This window comes from Thamnophis elegans, chromosome 5 (genome assembly GCF_009769535.1).
Source record: "Thamnophis elegans isolate rThaEle1 chromosome 5, rThaEle1.pri, whole genome shotgun sequence".
NCBI classification, from domain to species: Eukaryota; Metazoa; Chordata; class Lepidosauria; order Squamata; family Colubridae; genus Thamnophis; species Thamnophis elegans.
In genome coordinates, this window is record NC_045545.1 from 20,614,084 (window position 1) to 20,639,429 (window position 25,346).

Below are 25,346 nucleotides of genomic sequence, written 5' to 3' on the forward strand. Positions count from 1 at the left end.
TCCTCATGTTGTGGTTACCCCCAACCATAAAATTGTTTTATGTTTTCCCTATTTTTTTTGAAAATGTGTGTTTTCCAATGGTCTTAGGCGACTCCTGTGAAAGGGTCATTGACCCCCAAAGGGGTCCCGACCCACAGGTTGAGAACCACTGATCTAGTTGATCTAACCAGATGTGATGGATTATGTTTTTTAAAAGTATTCCAAATTCTTGTATTGTCTGCATACTTTCCACAAGTAGACTTCTCTCTCTGAGAAATGTCTCCTTTGTTGGAACTCCATTTTAATTGCAGTGTTTTGAAGAAGAAAAAAAGCAAGGCGCACAAGGGTGGATGCACTAACCTGTCCCAGCTTGACAAATACAATCAAAGTGATCTCCATACTACACTCTTGTCTGAAACCAACTGAAATAGGTCTGGATAATTATCCAAGGGCTTTTAAGTTACAAGGTAGTCAATACTGGTTGGACATCAGAAGAAAATTCCTAATAATGTAACAGGCTGCCTATTACATTATTAGGAATTATTAGGAGTAGTGGAATCTCTCTTTTTTTGTTAGTTATTTAAGACAGGCAGAATTACCATCTTTCAGAGACACTGCAACATGGAATTCCTAGAACAGGTATCTCTAAATTGCCTTCCAGCATACTATGATTCTAAAAAATTATTTGTCTTATTTTTGGAAGTTTCCAAGAAGGCAATACTTGGACAGACATTCTCTATGAAGTAAAAAATTGGAGTTTCACAAACAGATGGCTTGTAACTAAAAATAATTAACCAACACAGCCCTTTTTGCATAATTTTCCTTTGTAGAGTTCGCATTAATGTCAGATTGCTTTCCTTGAATTCACTTGGAAGCCTTGCTGAGTTCAGTAAATTCTATTCAAGTAAATATATATATAGATTCAAGTGTGTAGCTCAGTAAATATAACTCAAACATCAATATTATATAACATGAATTTTTAATAGCCAAGATGTACCGGTAGACTGTAAGGATATATAAAGCTTGGAAGGAAAGTATTTACTGTAGAATTATGTGCACTTTTTAATATTTTTATTCACTGTTCATGCAAGATGAAAGTACAGTATCCTGCATGCTACATCTGATGTATTTTGAGGCTGTGAAAAGTTAATGTTGGGTTTTGTTTCTTATAGGCTGAAACTGTAACTCAGTCTTTTCCAACAGATCTTTTCAGCTGGAATACAACTCAAAAATATTTTGCTCATGCTGACTATCACTGAGAAGAGTGGTATTACAATACATCTACATTGCAACAACTGCTACCCGCACCAAAAAAACCTATTTAAGCAGTTATACAATGTTCCATTTTTATATAAACTATTAAAATGCTATATAGTACACCTTCCAAAAAACACTCGGAGCAAAGAAGTGCAGATGTTACATGATGTATGATATGATGACTTCCACTTTCCACTGTATAGTAAAAAGAGGGATTGGAAAGTCATTTTTCACCTTAGGCAAAAAGCTTGTCTCTAAAACACTCTTAATACAACTCTTGTGCAAAAAAGGATCTTCTAAAGTACAAGTACACAACTACATATTTATCAAAATATGAAGTTCAAACTTTGAAAATTTTGCATGAAAATATTTATATATAGATATGTTTTTATGCCTTCCATGTACACTTTGCAGATTCATTCTGTGCGGAAAATGGGAAGTTTCTAAATGTGATAAATAAAATATCAGAAATGTTTTATTTCATGAATCCAGAGAAGACTATGAGACAATTCCAATTCAAAAGACATTACTATGTATTCAAACCTGCCATATTGCACTTGGAATCAAAAGCAGTTGAATACTGGTTTCTTTTTTATAACGTGTATATCCTTGTATTCCAATATAATTAATTATGATATTACCTTGCAGAGATAAATATTCACGAATAAATAAATATTCAAAATAAATAAATATTTAGGATACCAGCAGTTTGCCATCTGGGATCCTACCAGCTTATTCTGCCCAAGTACTTTCTGCAAGTCAAATCATATCTACTTATGATGGATATTTCTTAATTTACCTAAATTTATTTTATTTTTCAAGATTCTCTTCAATGTTATTACAAAAATAAATAAAACTTAAATCGTATTTCAATATTTATATTAAATGCTACACCGAAAGAACCACATCTGTACAGCTAGTCCTCGACTTATGACAATTGAGCCCAAAATTTCTGCTGTTAAGTGAGACATTTGTTAGATAAGTTTTGCCCTGTTTTACAGCCTTTCTTGTCACAGTTAAGTGAATCACTGAAGTTGTTGTTAGTAACCAGGTTATTAAGTGAATCTGGCTTCCCCATTGGCTTTGCTTGCCAGATCACAAAAGGTGATCACATGACCCCAGGATCCCGTCATAAATATGAACCAGTTGCCAAGCAGCTGAATTTTGATCACATGACCGTGGGGGAAAGGTGCTGCAAAGGTCGTAAGTGTGAAAAATGGTCATTAAGTCAGGGTTCCCCAATCTGAAGCCATCCATTCCCAGCCAGTAGAAAAGGCTCTTTTAAGGGCCGTTGGTTTTACAGCAGTATATAAATTTCAAAAGAAAAAGCGGGGGGTGTGTGTGTGTGTGTCACTTAGCGAGAATTCGCCGGCAGAAAGCCTGACTTCGGTTCCTCCGCTCCCCGCCAGGGCAAGGACCGGACGTGCAGCGCCCTGAAGGCCGGTTGGTTGTCGCGCGGCTGTTCTCCGAGGAGAGAAGCGAAGCAGGGGTAGCCGGATGGCAGATCCCGCCGTCTCTCCTCAAACCCTCTGGCCTTTTCAGGGAGGCCCCGTCACCTTCCTCAGTGAACCAGCAGGCGGAGCTGCAGGGAGCGCCCCCCGCCCTTCCGCGGGCTGCGCAGGGAATATGGGGGGGAGGAAGCGGAAGAGGAGCTGCCGCCGCCGTTGCTGCTGCTGAGGGGAACCCAGCGGGCACTATAGTTGGGGGGGGGGGGGCAGGCAAAGGCTGACGCGTGGCGCGCCCGACTGGCTGGCTGGCTGGCTCCGAGAAGCGAGAGAAAGGTCCGCCTCGACACCGACAGGATCTGCTTTCGGTCTCACAGCAACCAGGTCAGCCCCCCCACCCCCTTAGGAGCCGCGGGGAGGGGAAGCAAAAAGACCCGGATGGGGTTTCATTGCAGGGCGGGCGCGCTAGTGGGGGAGGGGGTGAAGAGCAGGCGGCGGCGGGAGGATTATATTCCTTTGCAATCTGCGCGTGCGGAGAAGGGGGGGGGGAGGGAGCTGGGAAAAGCCGCGTCTCGCGCGCCTGTTCGAATCCAAAAGGGAACGGGAGGGGGTTGCTTGCGTGTGACGTCAAGGTAACATCGTCCCCTCCCCTCGACCCGGACCACTCCTCCGTACGCGGGCGAGCACGTTACGGGGGCTGCTGGTTGTATCCGCGACTCGACGGACACGTGCGCGCCGCTTCTGCCATGTTAGCGCTCAAGGCGGGTGGGAGAAGAGAGTTCTCGCGAGGTCAGCCCTCGTTCCCGTGGGAGCTGACCGGAGGCAGGATGGCGGCGCTGCGCTGGGCGTGATGGGTAATAATGGTAACGGGCAACCGGGACGCGGGGAGGGGGGGGGAAGCTAGGGGCGGTGCGGTCTGTCTGTGTGTGTTACTTGAGCGTCAGCCTCTTAAGTCGCGTGTGGGGCGGGGCTGAACACTGCGGGGAGTTTGACCTGGCAAAGAGTTTTGCGCCTCTTCGTTGGGCTTCTCCCCCCCCCCCCCCGCACCGCACGGTGTACCGCCGCTTTGCGGCGCCTCGTCCCCACATGGTGCTATGGCGCCCCCTGTCGGCTGTCTGGCCTTTGGGACCCTGAATTTCTCCTAAATTACTATCTCAGGTCTTGATGTCTTGTGAAGCTCTTATCTTCAAAGATCTGCCTGCTTTGGGGGCGGGGGGAGTTACGGTTAGGGACCTCTCGCTGCTACGGTACTTCTGAGGTGCCTATGACATTCCATACCTGTTGCATTGATTGATAAGTCAATGACTTCACCTAATGGGATTGGGGAGACCTAGATACCACAAAGCGCCACTAAAAGAATTATTCTGCCAGAGCCCTGGCTTGCAGTCCTAATGAGTTTCCTATGCTACTTGCCAAGTATACCAAAGATTTTATTCTGCAAGACTGTGCCTTGCAGCGATTGTCTCTGGAGCTTTTTATTTTTTCAAACGACTGTATCAAAACAGACAATTCTTTAAAAGGAGCCAAGGCAAGGTTAATAAAGGGCATTGATTTTACATATCAATACGGGTAGTCCTCGACTTACAGTAGTTCATTTCGTGACCATTCAAAGTTACAATGGCACTGAAAAAAAATGAAGACTCATGACCATTTTCCAGTTTCAACCTTCGCAACATCCCCATAATAATGTGATCAAAATTCAGGTGCTTGGCAACTGGTTTCTGTTTATGACCGTTGCTGTGCCAGTGCCAATGGGGAAGCCAGATTCCCTTAATAACTGGATTACTAACTTAACTGCAGTGATTCACTTAACTGTGGCAAGGAAGATCAAAAATGGGGCAAAACTCACTTAACAAATGTATCACTTAACATAACTTTTGGGTTCCATTGTGGTCGTAAGTTGTCCACAATGGAATTGTCTGAAGGCATACTTTGTGCTGCTTGTTGCTAGTCTTGTGTGAACATGTCTTAATAGATTTTATGATGTAGCATAAACCTTGCTTGCTTTGTAGTCTTTTGTTGACTATGCATCTAATGAAGCAGGTTCTTTTTGCAAATCACATATAACACAACTACCTCGCAGCGATATCTGTTTATATGAATTATGAATTCGTTTCAAAGAGGTAGTTTTACATGGATTTCCAAACCAAATGTTTTAATTGTGTAATTGGAACTTCTAGGTTTTGTTTTTTTGTTAAAAGTAAAACTCATTTATTTATTTATTACTTTTGGTATTTATAAGTACATTTTAAAATATTTTGGTATACATTGTAAGTATGTAAAGGGCAGCTAAGGCTTTTAATATGGATCAATCAAAGTTATTTGTGGGTGCAATTACAAATTGTTCCTTAGAAATTCCATGGAATTGAAAAGGGAGGGTGAGATTAAGATGTAATATGGTAAGTATTTACTTTCTGCTAAGGTGAATTTTCCTTCTGATCAAGTTGGACTCTTGGAGTCTGCATGAAAATGTCTATGATGTTTTCTTGGCATCAGCCTCTTTTCCTGTTCTGCATTTCCATAGGAATGATCCAACCAAATGTCACCAATATATTCATGTACTGTAATAAAAGCTTCAGGGTTCTTTTTTTTTTTAAAGCCACTTAATTATTGGATTGACTATTAAACTGCTTCTCCTTTCATACTAAGAACATATTTCCATTGTGCAACTTATACACAAAAATGTGGACTGATCTCTTTTATGAAGACTTGTGTTAGAGCAGAAGTATGCTGGAGATCATACATGTATTTTATTTATTGTACTTTATCTTGAAGTAAATATTGTTTTAATGATCTATTATTTAAACATATTTGAAACTACATTAATCTTTCTGTAGCATTTTCTAAATTTATTGAATATTGCTCCAAAGCTTGAGATTAGGATGCTAGTTGACCCCTTGTTGAGATTTTAAAATTATTATTTTGTCCAGGCAGTTGTGTTTCATTATATTGTTTTTTAATTGTGTTTTTCAATTATATCTTTGATATTTTGTAAACTGCTCAGAGTCCTTTTACAATTGGGTGGTCTTAACAAGTTAGATAAATGAATAAAATAAAATGTTGTTCTGAGCACAATTAATGCTTTGTCTTCAGTAGTTACATGCTGGTTCAACAAGTTCTAGAATTGGGATGCTGCTGTTCCCCTTCCCTCAGCTTAATTGTACAGTTGTGTGTTGGTGTATGTGTGTGTAGGCATATATAGACATACTACATCCATACACAACTGAATACTGAAGCCATACTGAAATTAATCGAATCAATTCCCAAATAGGTATGCTCTGAGTGGATTTAGTCAATGATATGCTTGCCAGAGTCTTAATATCAAGTCAGGAAAATCAATATTATAATATTTCAAATGTCACATGGGAGCTTTGGATATTTCCTTTAACTTTCTTGATTGCAGTATGATAAGTATGAATGCATGTGTGTGTTTCATTTTATAAAATACCAACACAAAATTCTTAGAATATTCTAGTCTAAGAGAAAGGTGTTTTGGTAAATGCATGATTGATATCCCTTAGGAAAGTGAACATCTACAAGAGGTCATAAGAGAAGTCCTTTTTATCATGAAAGACAAATTCTAATGTTTCTGAATGAGTGTATAGATTTAATTCCCTTGCAAGCATTATGAATAGGCAGCATGCAAGTTGTCCATATAATAAATAAAGGTTATTGTGAATTAAATAATGTTGAGCTGAGTCCAACTTTATGCATGCAGAAATCAGTTTGGGTATCAGAGCTTTATTCTTTTTCTTCTTAGAGCTCCTGTCATATCTTCCACATCCAGAAATTTAGAACAGATTGGGAGGGTATAATAGAGTATCATTTTAAAAAGTTCATTGAATTCTGTCTACCATTTTTTATTTATGCATATTTAACTGAACTGAACTGGTAATTCAGCAGGTATGGAAAAACTTGATTTGATCAACAGTTGCATAATTCATTCTCGATTTATTTGGAGGATAAATAATTGTATTTCCTACTTGCTAACACCACCCAAAAATGATAATACCAACCTAAAAATCCCAAGGTTATCTCCTTTCTTATAGGCTCTTTTCTATCTGATAACTTAGAAACAGACACAAGACTGGATAGAATGCTTCTACTTCTGACTCATTTTTCTGAAATGAAGTCTATATAAATTTCCTTTGTCAAATATAAAAGGCCATTAAATTCTATAAAGACTCCTGCCAGCCATACAACATTAATTAATTATGAATATTTATTTTAAAATGTACATAGTCACTCAACAATAAATCTTGGTGCTATACAGTAAATAAAGTACAATTAAAAACTAAAATGCCAAAAGAAAAAAAACAATTACTGAAAAATGCAACACCCACTATCAAAGCCTGGAAGAAGAGCTAAGTTTTCAAGACTTTTTTTAACATGGTCAGGGTGGGGCCAGCTGTATTTTACGTAACGGTTGCAATGTATTATCAAATAGTGTTGGAGACGTATTTATTTGATTTGGTTTTGGTGCCACCCAATTCCAAATGATTATCTTTAAAGGTACATCAACAAAATGTCTTAACTATACAACAGAATTACTGAACTATATAATGATTGTCACAAAGAATGTCAATATATCCATTCCTTTTATATATACCAGTTATTTCTCTTCTTCTGGTTGTCATCTGTTCTGTCTTTTCTCCCCCACTCTTCAAACTGACTCAACATTCTACCTCTGTCTTACAAGAATTGCCCAACTATAATAATAGTCTACAATTTCATCACATATTTATAATGAAAGCTTACCTCTGTTTTCTTTGTAGGATAAAAGATTTAAGAAAAATGGAATACATTCTTTGTATATATCCTGTCTTGGTAAACAGTGAACTATCACAATTTTATTTCCTACCAGTTATTCATGTATATAGCTGTTGCTGCTTCTTTTCTTGCTTTTTCTTTTCTTTTCTTTTGCTTCCAATTTTACACAACCATCACTCTTAATAGCTGATTCTTGTTTAGATTTCCTAATTTCCTTTTCTCCCTGTTGAAATTCTCCCCATATTCATTTTTCCAAGTGAAATTGGAAATACCTGAAATGGTATTAGTTGTTGTCCATTGGGAAATTATAAAAATAACTTTTTCAGTCTCATGGGAAAAAATAGGAAAAATCATATTTTACTAGAGTAGGTTTTAGGACCGATTCAACCAATCTTGCACTTTTTAAAATCATCTTTAAATTATGTGATTTTTTTTTCTTATTCAATGTTCTTTTCATCATCTTATTTTACCAATTTGACCTTTTTCTTCCATTTATACTTAATTGATTACTTGACATTATCTGGAGAAATATTTTTTTTTAGTATTAAATGTAATGCTTCTCTTTACAAGGAATCTTTTTTTTCTCCTTCAAAATCATATGCTCCTATTTTGTACTATGTTTTGTATTTTCAATAACTACTGTATTTGACTGTTCTTATGTGCGCTGCTTGGAAAATCCAAGCATGGATTAACTTCTGTCTATTTGGCTAGAGACTGAGTTGTAAAAGCTTTGGCCATGCCCTCTTCTGCTCGGCTGAGCCCAGTTTTTCAATTCAGTCTGGCTTAGAGAGACAAAAAACTTTTCTCCTTGCTTGGATTCTTCAAAACAGCAGCACAGGTTTCTAGCAGTGCAGGCTTATTGTGGAGGGGGTCCTTTCATCTCCCCACCGTGTTATAGTGCGACTGCGCCCACTGTTTTGACCACTGTGATTGGCGCATGGTCAGATCCTGTCCAGTTGGCCGGCGGGAACACCAAATCCCGATATCCTCGCCTTGCAGGAGTGGTAATTTTTTGCTTCTAGCCGCTCCATGGCTTTTGGGCTTGGCAATTTGCCTGCATCTGACTTCTTTTGCCAAGTGCTCACCATCCAGGGCTACCGACGCCTCCACACATCCAGATTGTTGAATAGCAGGACCGAGGCTTCAGTTCCTGCTCCAGGATTCCACTGCCTTATTTGCACTTGTGAACCGTATTGCCAGTTTTCGCACCATCTAGATCAGCGAATAGCTGGACTGAGGCTTTAGCTCCTGATACAAGGATTCGATTGCCTCGTTGCACTTGTAAACCATTTTGCCAGTTTTCGTGCAATTTCTTCCCACTGGTTCCCGCAGAGAGTCATTTGACTTTCCCCCGATTCATTCAGTCGATTGCTCTTATTACTGACTGGCTAGCTAGCTTCGTCCTTGGGGGTCTTCCCAGGCTTGGGATTTGGCCCAGATTGAAATTAAGGCTAGTGCGGGAGTTCAGCTAGCAGCAATGGTCCGAGCCATAATTCAAAATGGTGGACCGCTCAAGGCCTGAAAGCAGTAGCCCTGCTGACCCTTCCTCCAGACAAAAGAGGTTGGAGGATTCTGACTCCAGAGGGCCTAAGTCAGCTCCCAAGGGATCTTCAGCCAAGTCTAATGCCCCGGATTCCAGTTTCTGTTTTTTTCCTGGCATTCCCCTTTCTTAACAACAGTCATTTACCGTATATACTCGAGTATAGGCCGACCCGAATATAAGCCGAGGCACCTAATTTTACCACAAAAAACTGGAAAAGTTATTGACTCGAGTATAAGCCTAGGGTGGGAAATGCAGCAGCTACCAGTAAATTTCAAAAATAAAAATAGATACCAATAATGTTTTTGAATATTTATTTCAAAGAAAAACAGTAAACTAGCGGTGTATTCAATGAAATACTTCACTCACCTCATGATGCTGATGTCCCGCTGTGATGATGATGTCCCGTGCAGCCGCGGGAGCGATGTCCCGCCTCCTATGACACACGGCACAGTGATTCCTATCATTGGATCACTGTACCAGAGGAGGTGGGACATCGCTATGTGGCTGCTTGCCATAACAAGGAGGAGGTGGGACATCGTTGCAGAGCGGCAGGAGGGGAGGAAGGGGAATCGTAAGACAGCCCTGCATTACATTAGAACGTGAGGAGGGGGGATGGTGCGGTGCGCGCTGCGCGGCAAACTGACACAGAGGGAGGGGAAACTCACAGGGGCACTGGGCCATTCACGAGTGTCACCCAGCGGCATGGCCCCGCCCCTTTTTCTCCTCCATTTCGGGCAAATTTTTCACTGACTCGAGTATAAGCCGAGGCGGCTTTTTTCAGCCCAAAAAGTGGGCTGAAAAACTAGGCTTATACTCGAGTATATACAGTAGTTTCTTCTGCCGTCTTACCTGAAGCCTTTATTACTGCTTCTGTTTTCTGTTGTACAGATAATCCTTGACTTAAAACCGTGACAGGCCTAATTTTACAACCTCTTTTTGCTATGGTGATTAACCTAATTACCATCCTTGTTTAGTGAATCTGTGGTTTTAAGTGAACCCATTGTTCACTCTGGGGCATTTTTGCCAAAACTCAGAAGTGAATGCTAGTTTTTGGCAAAAATGTCATAAATCATGGTCATGTGACTACAGGACAGAAGAAATGGGCATAAATGGGGGGGGGGGAGCTGCTGAAACTTGGAACCTGATTTTAAGTACCTTTTTTGGGAAGGGGTCTATTATAACTTTGAACAGTTGCTAAGCATCCAGCCATAAGTCAAGATCTACCCGTTTCTGCATGCTTTTAGCAAGCAAATCTATATGTATTTTTACTTCCTATTCCATATTTTTTATTGTTTTTTCTTCTTCAGCCATTTGTTCTAAAATGTCTCAAACTTCTACTTTCCCCTAATCTGCTTTCTTAAACTTTGTTTCCCACATACAGCCACTGCTTTCTGCCTTAGCTGCTTCTGTTGTCATTTGTTTTTGCACAGTTGTCATATGTCCAAAACGTATTTTTCCGTTCTTTGTGAACATCAAACACAATTGTTTTCCAAATCTATTCCTTGTTGCCTTTATTTCCTGTTCTACAAAACATGGACAAAAATCCACAATGTATTTTAATGTAGTAAATTATACAAATTAAATACCAATATAAGAATTACAGTAGTAGAAAGTCTACAGCTTAATATATTATATTAATGGTGGAATGCCTTGTAAACCCAGTAAAATGCCAGCTTTTTGAGATGTAAAGGAATCAGACTAAGATTTCAGATTTTTTTCCCATCTTTAATATAACATATAAGCCAATGGTGACGAAACCTATGACACATCTGCCAGAGGAGGCACTTGGAGCCCTTTCTGTGGGCATGCACAGCGTTGGCTCAGCTCAGCCCCAGTTTGAATCGGGTGACATGTGACCCGTTTGGGCTGGTTTGCTAAAATTGCTAGAAAAAAAGTAGTAAAAAAAAAGTTCAGCCAATCAGCTGTATGACAATCAGCTGTGCCGCATGATCGTCAGGACTTTTTTTTTTTTAAAGCATTTTTAACTATCTACTTAGCGCCTGTGGTGTGCATGCGCTCGCGAAGCAAACAGACTTCAGAGCATTTCACCCCTGGTTTGAATGTGATTGGTTAATTCTGAACAAAGCCACATCTTTATCTATAAAAGGATGTGAACACTTACATAGCCACATCATTCTAGTTTTTCATTATTTATATTATATACATTATATTCCCTAAAATATTTTACTTTGTTTATCAATTGAATTGTTCAGTTATGTTACATTAAAAATGGAAAAAAATTGATTATTTTACATCTCAAAAACCTGTCATTTTAACAAGGGTGTGTACAGTTTCTATGTCCACTGTAGATGAAATCTTAGTAGTCCTCGCTTGGGTTTGTAGAGAAAACTTAAAGAAAAATCAATTTTAAGAATTCCTGACAAATGGAAAATAAAATAAAAATAAATAAATACCATAGATCATAAGCAACAAGATATACTAGTCATCTCTTATTTAATGAAAATAGATCTTAAAGATTGATCACACTTGCAAAATATCTACAGCCCACAATAATGAATATTGTTTATCCTACTAATTCCTTTTAAATAGCATTGGGATAATTGTGGATGTGATTAGATCCTGCATGTAAAATTGACAGGAATAATTTTTCTTCTGTTCATCTTTTTTTTTAAAAATCTTGCAGTGCATTTGTATTGCAATAAGTAATGTAATGTATTTCATTATATTACTTTTGCTAACAAAAGCCCTTTTTACATATGATCAGGATTAGCCTCAGTTTATTGTGTAAATATGTAGACAATTAAGATATGTGTAAGGCTGATATACCCTGTTTCCCTGAAAATAAGACCTCCCTGGGTAATAAGCTCAATCGGGCTTTTGCATGCATACGCTAAAATAAGCCCTTCCCCGAAAATAAGTCCTCCCTGAAAATTTTGCAACATGGCAGCAGCCAGGAGGCGACCATGCTCGCCGCCTCCTGCACCTCAAAAATAATAAGACTTCCCTGGAAATAAGGCCAAACACTTATTTCAGGGGTCAAAAGAAAATAAGACCCCATCTTATTTTCAGGGAAACATGATATCTATACAATAAATTTTGACAAATTATAAGTTTTAAGTCTTAAAAACTTGATAAAAATAAAATTGTTAGAAAGTAGTGCTTAATTTCATGCAAAGCTATTTGAAAAGTTGCATGCTCATTTTAAAATTATTTATCAGGTAGGTTTAAATAGCTTGTATTACATGAAAATTCACCATAGTTTCAAATGAATTAACATGGTACACTTTTACTTGAATTGTGAATTTGATGATCAATTCCATTAGTTCCCTCAGTACTAAATAATCATCTGATTCTTCATTAATCTTGTATATCTTTGGAAACCTAATCATTGGCCACTTTTTTGTAAAGGTTGTAAAGATCACTGTCCTCCAAGTCAAGCTCAACTTCTGATTACAGGAATATACCCTTGTTGATTTTTTTATAATACAAAACACTGGAAATTTTTAAGAAGAGCTTAGACAACCATTTGTCTGAAATGGTATAGGGCAGTGATGGATAACCTTTTTGTTATCGCTGCAAAAATTGTGCACACACATGCCTACACCCACAATGAAATGTGCTCCCCATGCATGCGCATGCTATCACCCTGCACATGACCCTGCATATGCGTGCATGGCCCCTGCACAAGTATGCACAACACCCCCCCCCCCGTGCATACGTGTGTGAAACCCCCCAGAAGAGAGGGAATTTTCCACTTCTCCAGGCTCCAGAGGCTTTCCTTGTTCCCCCCGAACAGCCTCCCCTGGTCTCTGGAGGCCCTCCCTGAAGCCTCCTGACACCAAAAATGGAGCATAGGGGGGACACGTTGAATCCCCCCTTCCTGCCCCCTGCACACGATCCCCGTACATGCACATGTGTCTTCCATATGCCCAGAAGACCCGAAACTCATCTGGCTGGCTGGCGGGTGGAGCTGAGCTGGGTGATAGCTTGTGTGCCCACAGAGAGGGCTCTGCGTGCCACCTGTGGCATGCGTGCCATAGGTTTGCCATCACATGGATAGAGTTTCCTGCCTCGGCTAGGAGTTGGACTAGAAGAGCTCCAAGGTCCCTTCCAACTCTGTTATTCTATTCAATTCCATTCCAAAATTGGTTTGGCATAATCTTCTTGTATTTACATCTGTGTTTAATGCAGCATTTCCCTGAAAATAAGACAGGGTCTTATTTTCTTTTAACCCCCCAAACATGGCCTTGGCATTATTATTGGGGGGGGGGTGTTTTCTGGCAGGTGGGGCGGGCAAGAAGTGAGATGCATGTCTTACCTTTCCAGTTCCATCATGTTCCTCACCATTGTGTCCAGGAAAATACATTGTAAAAAATCCCTTCTTGAGAGTTCAAACTTCTCAAGGTAAGATGCACTGCGGCACAATTTGGGGGTTGGCAAGTGGGGCAGGGGATGGGGTGGGGGGGAGGCTCCTGCAACCCACCCATTCCTGATCAGAACAGCAAACCTGCCAGAAGATGAGGTAGCGGGAATCAAGCACCTTCCTGTCCCTTGAAAGTGGCTGCCCGGGTGCTGTTGTGGGGACTGGTGATGGCCATGGACACCAGCAGTGTGAGGGTGTTGGTGGTGCCCGACCTGCTGCAGGCCGGGCAGAAAGAGGCACTGATATTGGCCACGGATGGCTGCCATCTACTTCATCAGCGCTGTGTTCTGGCGCTGCTACAGAGCCACCTGGAGATCCAAGCCTGGCAGTGGCAGAAAATGCTCGGGCACCGGCGGCATGAAGGACCCCAGCAGCCAGGATAAGGGAGGGCGACAGGTGGCTCTCCAAGGCGGGTGCCCCATGCATGTCTGCGCCACCGCCTCTCCATGACTTGAAATGGGGTCCTAGTGGGTAGGAATTCTGGCTGGCCAGGAAAGCTGGGGAAGTTCCTGCCTTCCCGAATAGCGAAGGAGCCACCCACTGTGCAGGCAGGAGGTGCTGGATTTGGGCCTGAAGGAATCGCCAAAGTGCAAGACTGGTGTTTGGGTCTGGTAGTGTGTGTCTGGGCCAGGCGACAGGCTGCCAAAGAATTTGTGGATCAGCTGGGTCTGGCCCAAATCCGGAGGGCCACCATGGGGGATTTGGAAACTGCCATAGCCTTCATGGCCAGCAGGGTCGTTTTAGTAGTTTGGGGTGTGTGTCTTATTTTAGCCCATGTCCTGAAAAGCCCGATTGGGCTTAGTATTAGAACATGTCCTATTTTCAGGGAAACATGGTAGAAGCAAAAAAGAACTGGTAGGAAGCCTCAAGTTAACTGGTAGGAAGCCTCAAGTTAACTTGCTTTCCCCTATGCCAGCATGGAAGAGTTGAATAGTAGGCTTTGTCAATTTGAAAAGAAGTAAGGTCAATTCAGACACTGTGGCCAAACCTGTCTTGAAGAATATCATAGGAAATAGGGAAAACCCTTTCAGCCAAAGAAAATAGCACTGACAGAAAGCTTCCCCTCAACCCCATTAAGCAGAATACTGACTCCTAATATTAGCCTGTTTTGGACTAGGAAAAAAAAGTGGGGGAACTCTTAACCTTACTTCTCAAGAGAAAAGGAAAAGTAGTTGGTATTTAAGTAAGAACCTTAGCTAGTAAGGATCAACTTGATCCATTCTAGGTAAAATTGTTTAAAGCTCATCATCTCTACTATAGGTAGTCTTCAACTTAGGACGTTAATTGAGCCTACAAATTCATTCATACAGTGGGTCATGTGATGAGACTCGATTTTGCAACCTTTTTTTGTGTTAAGTGAACAAAGTGGTGTTCAAACAGCACTGTTAAGTGAATCCATTGTTTGCAATAAAGATAAAATCAGCCATGTGACCATGGGGCACTGGAAATGGCTGTAAATGCAGGCCAGTTGCCCTGCATCCAAAATGCAGTCACATGATCACAGATGTCAGAATGTCAAAACTGGATCATAAGGAGCTTTTGGGTGGGCTGGTCATAACTGACAGTTTGTAAGAACTACTTGTAGGCTTGAAAAGTTTTTCTCCATTGCCTCTACTGTTTCTCCTCACTATCCCTTCCTTGTATTTTTTTTTTTAGCATTTTAAGCTTCACTACCAAGTCTGTTTATTTTCTTTAAAACAGATATGAGCTATTTTAAGGACAATGATCTAAAAACAAGGTTAATTTACGGTAGCTTGAACTGAATATATAAAGATCTGTATTCCATTTAGTTTAGTGTTACATCTATAATGGCTGCAATGGCATCATTTCAAATGATGTACTGGATGGGTTCATAAATTAAGCACAAGGCAGTTGGTTGCTTTTTGGCATGATGCAGTATGTCAGCAGTCCAAGGCTTTACGGCTTGGCATCCCATCAGGGGAAGAGAGGGGAACCAGCTTGTGCAAGCGGTGGCTGGCATGTGCAAGTCGAGCTATGTGTGCACATCGGTCCACTTCTTGTGCATGTCATTCTCCTAGGTGCTGCTTGGAGTGTCCAAGCACTGGTTAACATCAGCTTGCTGCCCAAGGACTGAGTTTAATATTTTTGTAGCTCCGCCTCCTGCTCTCCTGAGAGGCTCAGTTTCAAAAAACTCAGTTGCCCTACAGGACGCATTTTTGGGAGATCCAGCCCTTGTGCAGCAAGCTGGTTCCCCTAGGCAGTGTAGTGTAGCTCCTAGAATTTTATTTTTACTGTGGTTAGTTAGCTTAGACCTTCTGTTTTCCCAAATGGGTCTGCCAGCGCCAGCTGAGAGGGCGCCTTCAGCTCAGGGTGCCAAGGACACCATTGGGCCCCAGGACCCAGGTGCGGGACTTTTCAAGGAGGCTTCCCCTCCTCTGGACCTGGTAAGGCAAGCCAACGGTCAATCTCTGCATGCATGTGCGCCAACCAGATGCTCGTACAGCCTGGTTCTGAATGGGCCATGGCCTGGTAGTGAGCTGCCACCCAGGGGTTGGGTATCCATGCAGTATGTGACCCCAAATCTTATGATTTATAAAATATTATTTATGGCTTTGTATAATATTCAAAGCAGCCAATTGTGGCTTAATTAACAGATCATGTTAGAAAATATGAGTTAATAGAATATGCAAGTCTCACTGAATTCTACCTAAATTACATGCAGTATAAATTGATGTTTCAGTAAGCTTTAGTGAAAGAAAAGTTATGTTTATGAATGTTGATGAAGATTCTCAGTCATCCAGGTAGAAATGTCTAGAATTGAGTCCTGGCAACTGGACTTATTTTTGTCGGTTTTAGATGTTACTGTTTATAAACCTTGATCAATATACAGCATATTTCAGGTCAGATGAGGTTACTGAGAATTTCAAGTAGAGCTCTGCTTTATATGTGACAAGAGTATACTCCAAAGATCGGAACAATCAAATTCTAGAGTCACTAGAATTTTGGGCATATTAACTGTAATAGATAAGCAGATTTAAGTAATATTAGGTTATTAAAAACTAATAATAAAAAGTGTGCTAGAATATATTCCAAAAATAAAGAACTGAGGAGTATATTTGACAAGAAGTATCAAAGCAATCATTATTGGGGGTTTTTTGGTGGTAGGAGGGAGTAATCAGAAAATTAACTAGAGACTACATAAAGATATGTAGTGCCCAGTTTTCCTTCTTAAAGTTGCTAATTAATTGAAACCAATCCTGGAGCTTTTTCCCAAATAAATGAGACATCATTATATAGATACATGTATTTTTAGGCGCATGTACACAGTAGCCAGAGGTTATTGCAAAACAAAAACTCAAGTTGAAGGATGTAAAGAAACCATTTATACAATTAGTTGATGCCTTGTCTTTATGTGTAACATGTCTTTCTTTAATACCTGCATCCATTGTTTATTCTTCCATAACTAAAAATAAAAAAGGGATGAGGTAAGATTAGAGGAGTTGTGTATTAGGAATGGGGTAAAGAAAGAAGTAAATAATATATAACTCAATAATGTTTTGCTGGGTTCTGTGAGCACGACCCCATATATATTTACTGTAATAAATTCCATTGGGTTACTTCTAAGTAATTTTTTTAAGTCATCTTGTTTAATCAATATGAAATTTGGCAATAATCAATTATTTTTTCTGGGGGCAGGGAGTTGGATAACTTCCTATCTTTCTTATTCTTCTTCTCTGTAAAAGTTGAGCGTCTACCCCGTTTTCCTGAAAATAAGATCTCCTCAGATAATAAGCCCAATCGGGCTTTTGAGCACATGCACTAAAATAAGTCCTCCCCTGAAAATAAGCCATCCTCGAAAATATTGCAACACAGCAGCAGTCATGAGGTGACCACACTCACCACCTCCTGCACCTCAAAAAAAAAAAAGGCCTTCAACGAAAATAAGGCCAAGTACTTATTTTGAGGGTCAAAAGAAAATAACCCGGTTTATTTTCGTAGAAACACTTTAGTGAATAGACAAGTTACTGCCATTGTTTCTTTCTCAATGACAGTTTGGACTCGACAAATGTGTGGAGTCTAAGATACAGCCAAATCTCCATCTGTAAAATGTGCATATTTTAGTTATTAATTCATTTGGAAAACTTTTTTTAAACATGGAGGAAGCAATGATAGCTAGCCTTTCCGTTCTCTTGGATTACAATTTATATCAGACTATTAGCTCTACCATCTGGATTAAAAGTTGCCAACAAAAATACGGTGTATATCTTCATTACCCCTCCTATCCTTTAGTGACCACATTCAATTCCAATGACTTGGTTGCTAAGTGAAATGTTTGTTAAGTAATCAAAAGACCAAAAGAGACGCTTTAAGATCACTGGTTGATCCATGCCATTCAGATGATGTTCTCTTGTATAGTGTTCCATGTCTGCCCCCCCACCCCCTTTGACTCTTCACAGAGCAGAGAGTTTGCTTAAACCATCAATCTTTTGGACTTCAGGGACCTCAAATTCATAATTTTAAATCCCACGGACCACTAATATGAATCCAGTGTACCACTCGCTGAAGTGCCTAGACTCCCAGTGACGGGATGGGGTCCTAAGGCACTTAGCTTGGCTGCCTGTTTCTCCAACCTTAAACACTTAGAGCAAGAAAACCAAACACAGGGATCTCTCGCTCTCGCTCTTTCTCTCATCTCTCTTTCATCTCTCATCTCTCTCTCATCTCTCTCTCATCTATCTCTATCATGTCTCTCTCTGTCATCTCTCTCTCTCATCTCATCTTTCTCTCATATCATCTCTCTCTCATCTTTCTCTCATCTATCTATCATTTCTCTCTCTCTCCCTCCCTCCCTCTCTCCCTCTCTCTCATCTCATGGGCCAGCCAGTGTCTTGGGGCGCAGAGGAAGTTGTGCATCTCCCAGTCACATAGCACCAACAAGGGCTGGAAGAAATGCCTGTGAGACCCAGCAGAGATGAAGCTTCGCTCCTGTTCTGGAATACGGAGCGAATCTCCATCCCCCACCCTTCCCATCTCAGGCCAGGAAGGAATGAATGGGAGGGGAGGGTTAGCGTTAAGGCCCCATATTTCAGAGCTGTAGTCACAGGACTGGCCCATTGGTCATCCCAGAGCAGCTCCACCCAGGTGAGTTGCGGACCACCAAACTTTTCTCGTGGACCACTGGTTGGTGACCTCTGGCTTAAACAAACTACAGAATCTGAATTCCTGAGCTGCTTTTCTCCATTTTTTCCTGAAAAAATGTTAACTGCAATTTAACAAGCCGGGTCCTTAATTAGTTGATTCCAATTTTCTAGCCCTGCCCTTCTTTTGTTGTCAAAGAAATGAAATTCGGTCATAAATCAATTTACTGTTGAATTTGTGAAGATTGCTGGCTAAGATAGCCCTTTATGAACAGTGGCTGTATAAGGTCTCATAGGTCTCATTTAGCAATGCCTCAACTTTGAAGACCCCTACATCAAGCACCATTGTAACTTTGGTCACTGAATGGGCGATTGCAAAGCAAAGACTACCTGTAATATGAATTGATCTGTATTAATTGATTTATCCTATAGAAATGCAACCATGATGTAAACATATAGATACTTATATTCCAATTGAAAGCCTTCTATGTGGTATTTACTACAATATCCAACTTCCTAGCTATTTTGCTGGCTTTGATTTGGAATAAATAGGAGCTGTGGATATCTGAAGGATTGCAAATTGGTTCAGGATGTAATTGAAATGATTCCTTTTCATTTTGGTGCAATGTAAATATTTGGAAGGGTATGTTTTTTTTTTTTTTTTTTAAGGTATGTTACATGGATAATACACTATTATGAGAGAACAACAAACAGTCTGATATGAAAGCTTCCAAAATCACAGTTGTGCACAATAAGTATAACATTGAAAATTAAACTATCTTTGTCACAAGGATTTCTCAGAATAGTTACCGTGGTGGTACTGTTACCAAGCCATCTAGTATACTTTTCTGTATAGATTAAGGGAATCTAAATGTATTTTTGGCTGTCTGTGACAACTGTGTAATCAAAAATTGCAATTGGAGTAAAATTATTGAAATTGTCAAAAAAGAAAAATGTGCTCATTATGCATTTTTAACATTTTCTAAAACAGTTGAACTTTACTATTTGGGACTACCTAGACTCTTAGAGCTTTTATTCAATCAAGGAACATAATTCAACAGTTTTGGTCATTTAGCATGCACACAGTTCTATGGTGCATTTTTTTTACAGTACATTTGTGCTTTGGAACATATTGCATAGGCAGTAAGTAAAGGTTAAGTCTGTCATTCTGTTTTATGTTCACGTACTTCCAAGCGTCTTAAGAAACTGGCATTTTCAGCTATGCAAAAATACTTTTGGAGCTTCTCATAAGCTGATACTCAAAAAACAACTTATTTATAAAATATGTTCTATAAATATTCAAAATTTGAGAACAGAGCCCTATATTGATAGTAGGAGAAATAGTAGGAGAAAATATTAACATTATTAATTTTATAGATCTAGTAGTTCTAATATATTTGTATTAAATTTTCTTTTGAGACTATTTTTAAAGAGATGGTATAAACTTGAGAAAATATTCAGAATTCAGTTTAAGCAATAGTTTCTTTAAGAAGTACTTATGAGTGGCCTTATACTATTTACTCACTTTTCATAATTCTGTTGTCTTTTCTGTACAGTTTCGATATTAAAGGAAACATAAAAATGATCAGATAAAATGCATGGAATACATCATGGACTTTAAGAGTGATGACTAATAAGATTAGCGGAGCAACATTGGAATTCCTCAGATCCAACAAAAAGCATTCATATTCCATTCATTTTGCAATGGTAGGAACCATTTTAACATATTTGCACAAAATTATATTGTTTTTTGTATCATTCAAACTGTTATTCTAATGACTATCTACACACTCTAATCATAGAATAATATTAATGAATCAATGGGATATTTTGGTAACTTATTTTTGTTTATTTCTTTCATTACTGACATTTTCTATGTCAGTCCACTCCCAATGGAATGATACTGTATGTATCTTAAGGCTACTTATTTTAAAGATAGAAATATCTCGCAGAGTTGCATGACCTCCTAGATTCTGTGCTTAAATTTTATTACCATGCTGCTCCATATTGTATTGCTCAGGATATTGTTTGATCTGATTCATCCCGGAATCTTTATTCTTGCTACAGAGTTCCTTCTTCTCCTCCTGTTAAAACACTTTATCCCCTTCTATAATGTGCTTGTGTGTTCTATTCTTACATTGTAAATATAGTTGCAATGCCACCAAGACCTTTTTTTAAAAAAAATCTGTTCAGTGTAGACTTTTCAATAGAAATCTACATTTAAAGAATTTTCTGCATCCATGTCTCAGATATTTAAGCAGTCCTTGTTGCTCTAACTCCTCATAAATTGGAAACAATAATCATCTTATGGCGTACTTCTTTTGTCTCTGAATCCTAAAACTATTGAATCTACTCTTCCATGCTTTTCATATCACAGCCTAACTATCTACTCCTCTTGAGCTGATTACATTCTGCTCTGACTTACTTTAATTAGCCTTGGAGTTCATTTGAATTTGGAATATAGCATCACTAAATATCACACAATATTTATCTTTAGTTTTATCTCAGAGAACGTATGCACAAAAGAATGGAATGCATGCCATAATTCTCCCATTTATTCAGAATGACATGTCTTCTTCATTAAAGGACTGAAATCCCTGTACAATCATTTATAACTCAGCTTGTCTTTGAATTGCCTAAATGGCTAAATTGGATATACTTTTGTGATCTCTTTGCTTTTACTAATGTTGGAAGTAATTATATTGTATTTTGTTATTTTAAGATACCATTTTTAAAAAATTGTATTTCACCCAAAAGTATTTTTCCGTAACAGAAATAACTTGCACAATATTCAAGCCAATTCTAGTAGAATTGCTTGTTTAGTGCATTATTGAAACATATGAACCAACCTGAAATCTACAGATTTTACATGTCACTTTACATAAATAAAACAGTGTTAATCATTTTTGCTAATTATTTGTTGAATCTGATCTGTTTAAAAAAATGGAGCTGTGTGCGCACACGCTTACCTATCGCTCGCGCAAAACTATCCCCCCCCCCCCCCCCCACTGCCGGTCTGCAGAGCTGGAAATGTTGGGGAACTCTGTGCTACAAGTTTCCATAGCTAGATTATGTAGCTGGCATTAAATACAAATTTTCCAGAATTGAAACAAATATATAACTTCATGGCATAGATATTGTTGCTTGTGAATAACTTAAGAGTACACTTAACACATTTTATTTTATAACAACTTAATTTAATGGACAATTAAAATGTAATGTTAAATTTACATTTTTTATAATTTAAGTACATGAAAACAGACTAGTTCAAAGTCCCCTTTTCCTCATTTAATTATATTGTTTTAGTTAACTTTTCTGTAATGTATTCCTATTGTGCTACACTAATTATATCTGATACTTCATACTTAATTGGCTAGTTCTATATTACCAATATAACATTGTTGATACTATATTGCATCTTTCCTCTAATTATCTTGATTGAATTTGTAATAGAAATAATAAAATAGTTTTTTATTTCTTGAAATAAGGTTCATAAAATAGTTCTTGAAATCCAGTTTTTCAACTATTAATTCTGGATTTAGTCCACTTTTGGGAGGTAAAGAATCAGATCTATTGCCATAGCCACCCCCATAACAGCTGGAGGAGAGAGCTGAAAGTTCTCTTGAAAGTTGCAAACATCATGTCCAGCACCACAATTGCTCATTCAGAAGTGGCAGACATATATCCTTGAACAATACAGACAAGAAACAGGGTGAGACCTCTCTGGAAAGCTCCCTCTGTGGCTTAGGAGTGGGCCAAGTGTTCAACAATACCAAGTAGCAACATTATTCTAGCAACCAAAACCATCATAACTGCAAATGCTACCAGCTCATCAACTGGTACCACAAATAGGAATTGAGTGAAATGATAGGTTCAGACATAGGAGTGACACATCCAGGTGGTGGACCACCAGTTTGACACCCCGTGCTGTAGACATTTCATTATCATCCTAGGTAATCTCATCAGTGCATGGAGGAATGGAGCTTGTTGGCAGTTTATATGTGATAGACTTTCCTAACAATTTTGATTAGTTTATTGTTTCTTCCTTGATTGGTCTTGTTTATCTAGTGCTGGTTCCTGCTTATCTAAATATTGATTGATAGGTGCTTACTTTGGAAGATCTGTTTGCCTCAATCCTTGACCTTTGGTTGTTTTCTATCTTAAAGAGTTTGTTCTTGGACCTTTTTTTCAATGTGTTTGTTAGTAGCTGAACAACAAGACTACATATATTTAAGCTTTATAATTTTATAAAGCTGTAGCTTAATTTCACAAAGAAGCTCCAACCTGCAGATACCGTAGAGATTCCACCCCTGGGTTGTCTGGGGAAGAACACTGGCTGCATAGAGCTGAAACCACTATTGGGAACTAAAAAATTGGATGACTGCCTGCATCTTTTTATGTTGCATCTTCTTGTAATGATAATTGAAATCTTGTTAACCTGACAACTGGTTTTGAGTAGCTAAATTAACTCATTCAGAAAATAATGATATTAGCATCATAAACAAGTGGATGTATAGTTATTCTCTCCCTCCCTCCCTCCCTCTCTTACACACACACACACACAAAGAGAAGATTGATCCACCCTTTCTCAGTTCATATGCATTATATCTTATGGATAATATTTAGTATTCATTAAACCTGCACATTATTAATTGATTCCAGCTTCAGCTACCTTTTTTTCCTGGGCTATCCAATATCTTGGGCATTCTGTTTTATCAGCAGGAAATAATACAAACTTTGGAAAATATTTCAAACAGAGAATCGAAGCAGAAACAGCCACTGGTTCTGTCTTTCATATAATGTTGAAGGACCTGAGTACAATTCTTTAATAATGCTTTTATTATCAGCCATTATCAACTTGGGAATATGGATTATTGCCCAGTGTTGCTTGAAACTGATACCTTATTCATATCTTGCTGTCACAAACTCTGTTGGTTTCTCTGTCTTTGTCCTTGAGGCATCAATAGTTGAAATACACAAATACTGTGAAATAGCATTTTATTTTGTAGCCAGAAATAATTGTAAAATCAAGAACCAAGTAGATTCAGCGTTGATTAAACTTCTCCATTTACTCACATGAGTCTCCCCATTCCTACTCCATATTACCTTTTTAAAAAGTTATGTAAACGTGCCCAATTTTTGTGGGAATTTTTTTGATATTTTAAAAATTGGCTTATGCTATCCTATGTAAATGGGTCTCCATTTTACTAGGAAAAAAAAGCAAAATGATATACGATATCAGATTTTGGAGACATTGTTCATCGTAAATTACTGAATATCAGTAGTTTAAATAAATAAAATCAATAATATATTTTATATTGCTCTTGAATTTCCTGGAAGATCTTCATCAAAAATAAAAGAATATTTCAGTTTAGCAAAATTTAAATTCTTCTGTCTGTTTATCTTTTTTAAAATATGAAGAGAGGCTTATAAAGTGAATCAGTACTGGAGTGTATACTTGAATATGTATAAACTATCTAAGATCATAAAAAAATACTTTGCAAATAATCTTAAGGAAAATAGTTGAATTCTGGTTTAATAATTTTCAGGGATTGTGTTCTAACCCTATAGGAGGAGCTGTGGGATACATATTCAAACAGCTAAATAAGTTCAGGTAGTCCTCGAGTTATGAATGCAATGGAGCCTGCCAATTACATTCGTAACCTGAGGATTCATTGAAGGGAATCATGTAAAATAAATGTGAAAACTCACTGCTTTTGCTCACGCATTCGCTAATAGAATGAGCAGGATATTAAGTCCATAAAGTATCTCAGAGTGGGGAAGGCCATGAGGAATCTAGTGCTTCTGACAACCCAAGGCCGCTTTCAATCCACTCAGAGATCCCATGCTCCTCTTTCCACCTTTGGCGCCCCAAACTGCTTGGGCCTTTCCTTCTCCATCCAGTCACCAACCGCTAACTTACTTTTGGGCCACGTTTCAGAGCCCCATGCTCCCCTTACTTGTCTCTTGGGTGGACTTGGGTACTGAAGCCCTTGTCCAAGCAGGTAGAGAAGCCTCTGATTCCCTGCTGAGCCCCAGTCTCACTCACAAGCGGGTGTGGCCCTACCCCACTACTTGCTGGAGTGCAGAACCCACCCGGATTTCACAAATTGCACTACTGTGGAGCTGGAGATCTTGGTGCACCACTGCCCTACTCCATAGTGTTTGTCTACGACATAGTATCAGTTCTTCCATTCACTGTTTTGAGAGATAAATATCTTATAGGCCGGTGTTGGCAAACCGAAAGAACAGGTCTTTTGGTTTCTGGCACACATGTGCATGCAAAGACCTGCTGGGCGGCATGCATGTGGGCACCAGAAACCGGAAGCTCAGCTTCATAGCGCACATATGTGCACCAGGGAACTGCTCTTCCAGTTTCCCACACTCCCACAAATGCGAAGACCAGCTGGAACCTAGAGCAGCAATGGGAGACAGCTGGCGTGCCCAGAGAGATGTCTCTGCATACCACAGGTTCGCCATCATGGTCATAGGAGATGAACAAGATTAAAGTCTGTTAAAAACAAAGAGAACATTCTAATGTATGATCTTTTAATTGAATATATTAAAACAAAATAATATTAAGGGAAAAGATCATTTAACTCTCCAATTTCAAATGTAGGAAAAGATTCCAGATGAACGAAGATGGAAAAGAATATAATATCTAATGCTTTGCTCCCATAAACCACAAGATGGTGCTGGCACAATACTAGCAGAACAGGATTCAGATTCCCAAATGATATTTATATATTAAAAAAGACATCCTGTAACTGCAGTATAAGGTATTTTCTGCAGCCCAGACTTGATTTAGTAATTAGAGCTACAAGTTGATTTCCAAATTTTCATAAATTTATAAAGTTACAATATTAATT

The 25,346-nt window shown here is 39.1% G+C and overlaps 1 protein-coding gene across 5 annotated transcripts in view; it reads left to right on the forward strand.

The window, feature by feature from the left end:
* The first annotated feature begins 2,410 nt into the window (after positions 1–2,410).
* ZZZ3 (zinc finger ZZ-type containing 3) overlaps positions 2,411–25,346 on the forward strand; it is a 50,416-nt gene continuing 27,480 nt past the window's right edge. Inside the window, exons 1-2 of one of the 5 annotated variants that reach the window (XM_032219098.1) lie at positions 2,411–3,065; positions 20,034–20,184. The gene's annotated coding sequence lies outside the window, so the exon portion shown is untranslated. Of the gene's footprint in view, positions 3,066–3,136; positions 3,545–20,033; positions 20,185–25,346 lie in introns of those variants that run through there. The other 4 variants (XM_032219094.1, XM_032219096.1, XM_032219095.1 and 1 more) reach the window with 4 other exon arrangements.